General features: G+C 38.7%; 1 long non-coding RNA gene across 2 annotated transcripts in view; it reads right to left on the bottom strand.

Moving 5' to 3' along the window:
• LOC137759448 (uncharacterized) overlaps nt 1-3711 on the bottom strand; it is a 185165-nt gene extending 181454 nt beyond the window's left edge. For both annotated transcript variants that reach the window (XR_011073102.1, XR_011073101.1), the window contains exons 1-2: nt 3622-3711; nt 719-781 (exon numbers count right to left, since the gene is read on the bottom strand). This is a non-coding gene — a long non-coding RNA (uncharacterized lncRNA). The remainder of the gene's footprint in view (nt 1-718; nt 782-3621) is intronic.
• Between the last annotated feature and the right edge of the window lie 67 nt (nt 3712-3778).

Genomic DNA, 3778 nt, shown 5'->3' on the forward strand with positions numbered 1-3778 from the left:
AAGAGAGACTTGCACATTCTGACTGAACTCCAGGTTGATGCACTATAGCTGGGAAATTTTCCCCAGGCAGAGATCCAGGGAAACTGTGGGGCTCACCTTGTTTCTTTCCTCTCAGGAACCATAGCCCATTTATATGGTCATTTTCTTTTAGATATTTAACCCTAATATGTATTCATATTCCTACTTGGTTATGTGGTACCTACCCCAACAACACTGTTCCTCCTTATTCTTGAACTGTTGCTCTTTAGTTGTCCTCTGACATTCCAATTCTTCCTTCACGTTTGAGCTCTTTAGTACATTCTCTTGACTTCCTGGTTTTGTGATCAGTTCGTATTCTCTTTTCCTATTGAACTCTTTTTCTTTTTGGACTTCAGGGTATAGACAGTCCCACCTGATGTGGCAATATCCTGCCACTTAAAGTATAAGAGACTCAGTCTATCAGATGTCGCTATGAATGACCATTCCAGTTGAGCCAACCTCCTGCCTTCCCTCTTCCTTAATGGGAGGGGAAGAGGGAAAGTAGGGAATTTTGACACCAGAGAACACTCATTTGAGCCTTGTTCTCTATTAGACAGAACTGAAAATGAAACGCCTATCAATATAAATTGTCTTCTTTTTCCTTGCTAACATAAACAAATTTTGTTAGGGACTAGCATATGCCCATTTTAACATTAAAATTCCCAGATTCCCAGAAGCTAGAAGTGGCCATGTGACATACCTCTCTCCAGTGAGATGTGTGTCAAGGGCATCAGGTGGGACTTCGGGTAACCAGTTGTTTTCACTGTTTAAAAAAAAAAGAAGACATACATGGCTCCTCATTTCTCCTTATGCCCATTCCCCACCCCCTTTCCACTTACTCACAAGGTCAACTTAAATTAGTCAATCCCACCTTTACCAAAAACACAGGAGAAATAAATGTTTATTTGCCTTATGCCACTGATATCTTTTTAGTTACTGGCTATGCAGCATTGATCTAGCAATAGCTGATTGAGACAATGAGCTATACTCAAGTCATGGAAACCTACAATTAGAAGATAAAATGTAGCAGGCAATAGCCCACCTCTAATGCTAGACTGCCCGCGTTCACTGCCCAGCTCTATTGTTTTTACTCATGTTGATTTTTACCAGTTTGATTATCCTTGATCTCAGTTTCCTTAATTGTAAAATAGGAATAATAATGGTTTAGTTTGAGTTTGTTTTTTTCTGGTAAGGACTAAACAAAGATAATCATTTAGCATTTGAGAACGTGATATCTGGTACACAATAGACGCTTAATTAATATTCAAAATTATTATTCAATACTAGACCAGGGAGGGAGGGTTAGATTTTACTTATCAGGCCGGTGGTATTTTACAGATTTCCACGGAAGACTGTTGTTCTGTCAGCTGGAGTGTTCCCTGATAAATTAGAATAATGGTGGTCTTTTCCCAGTATGCAGATTAATTTAAGTAAATTGATATAAATTACTTGTTCTAATAATTTTTCTCCCTTATATGTTTTTAAATCTCTAGTGATTGGCACAACTTGTTTGAGAGACAAATGAAAACATGTAAATGAACAAATAGCATTATTATTAACAGAAAAAATTCAGAAACACCAATTATACTCAGTTTGACAATCTGTCTTTTAAATAGACATGTGTGCCCCCAAATTGTCATTTTATATTATACAAGCAAAATACAATATTTTCTCACAGGAAACTTGCTCCTAGTTCCTGTGATTGAATTGAAAATATTGTTTCATGACACTTTACATATAATATGGTATTATGCAAAAAACATAATAATCTGCAGGTTTAAGATCTCTAGCAATATAAAAATAATCCCTTGTCAGAGGCAGGGAACAGAAAAGAGTTGATTAGTGACAGAGACATTAGGAAAATGGAGAAAATTTGACAACATTTGGACATAGGTGGTGAGAGAGAGAAGAGATTCTTAAACTTTAGTGCAAATAAAAATTACCCTGAGAGCTTAATAAAAATGCATACAGAGTCCATGTCCCCAATCCCAAAAATTCTGGCTCAGAATTTCTGGAATAGTGACCTAGAACCTGCATTTTTAACAAATCCCATTTCTGATTCTGATTCAGGTAGCTAAGAATCACATTTGGAGAAACACTGGAACATGATATGTTCTAATTATTTGGAATCATTAGTTTAACTCTGCTATTTCAGAATTATTTAGCACTTTGCAGTTACTGGCAACCATTGATGCCAGTGGAAAGCCAAGGGTAAAGGATGACTCCAAGATTTTATGCCTGAACACCTGAGTGAAGAATAATGCCATTAATCAAGACGAGGAACACAATGGTAAAAATGAGATACTGTAAAGAAAGAAAGATGATGATGAACTTTTTTTGTTTTTTGATTGTTGAATATTGGACTTTTTTGAGGAGTGGAAGGGAGTGGCATTACATACTAACTCTCTTCCACGTATGACTCTGAATAACGTTGTGAATAAGGGAGAGAAGAAACCCAAGGAGCCACTTCATTACTGATAAATGCCCAGGTTGGAAGCTAAAATTAGGGTGTGTCACCAATGGTCTTCCTCACACTGGAACCCAGCATTAAGAGGCCTAGTCCCTGCAATTCTACGTGGCAGGAGCAACTGCATTTCTCTGTTACTCCCAAGCAGCTAGAAGACACTATCCTCTCCACCTTACCTACATAGTCCTTTACACAATTTTTACTGTGGACTCTGTACTTGTCATTTATAACACACACTTCAGAATCAGAATGAATGCAAGTGTTTATTCTGTTACCTCTATTTGAACCTAAGTGCTATGAGAGCAAGGATCATATCTTACCTGCCTACTATTCAATACTCAGACCCAGTGCTAAGAAAGGAGTAGAAAGTCTAAACAATTTGTTGAATGAATAAGTTTTTAAAAGAACAAATACTAACTTTGACTTCTGGTCTGGTGTTTGTTTGTATCTGCTCAAACCAAAGTTCCATGTTACTGATGTCAAAGTTAAACAGGCAAAGAAGACTTATCCAAGATTACTGCAATAGAGAAGAGGGGCCAGGACTCTGTCTGAGCTCAACTCACCAGAAAGTAACAAAAAGCTTATGAGATTTAAAGAGTAGGGAGCCTCTTAGGCCAATTCTGTTTACTAATTAGCCTTACCGAAAGAAAAAGTAAAATTTTCTCTTAGCTTCGTGGCAGGAGGTAGTTTTACAAATTGAAACAAGGTGCCTGCCTAAGTTAGGCTCCTACCCTTCCAAAGAGACTGGGGAATAGGGATGCTATCTTCTTTGTTGACGACATTTCAAAAGGATGGCTCCTTGTTCCTTAAGAAAGACAGCCCTGGGTTTTAACACCGGCAAGAACTTTTTTAAAGATTTATATTTCAAAAATGCAGAGAATCAGTGTACAGTTACAAGTTTTCTAACGTAAATGCCCTAAGGAAAGAGAGGTCAAGGACCTAGAGGCAGGAAGAAACCTGTCTAAAATTTGTACCTGAGCTGAGGGAAACGTCAAGGCGGTGTTAATAAATGATTAGCTGTGTTTCTGCAGTTCTGCACCAACGAACTCAAATTATGAGCTTCCAATCTCTCATGGTTTCTTCATGCAAAGAGCTGCTGCACACTTTACACAACTTTTTTTTGTTTACTTTCTTACCTGTGAGCCAACCACGGAGCTCTTCCCCATGCCTTCTGGCAGGGCGCGTGCGCGGATGGCCTTGAGCGCCTGACGTCACGGAACGCGCCAGCCCCGGCATGTTAGCAACCGAGAGCGTCCCTGGTAGCAGTGGCTGCTGAGATGTACGAACTTCCGG

Source organism: Eschrichtius robustus, chromosome 2 (assembly GCF_028021215.1).
Source record: "Eschrichtius robustus isolate mEscRob2 chromosome 2, mEscRob2.pri, whole genome shotgun sequence".
NCBI lineage: Eukaryota > Metazoa > Chordata > Mammalia > Artiodactyla > Eschrichtiidae > Eschrichtius > Eschrichtius robustus.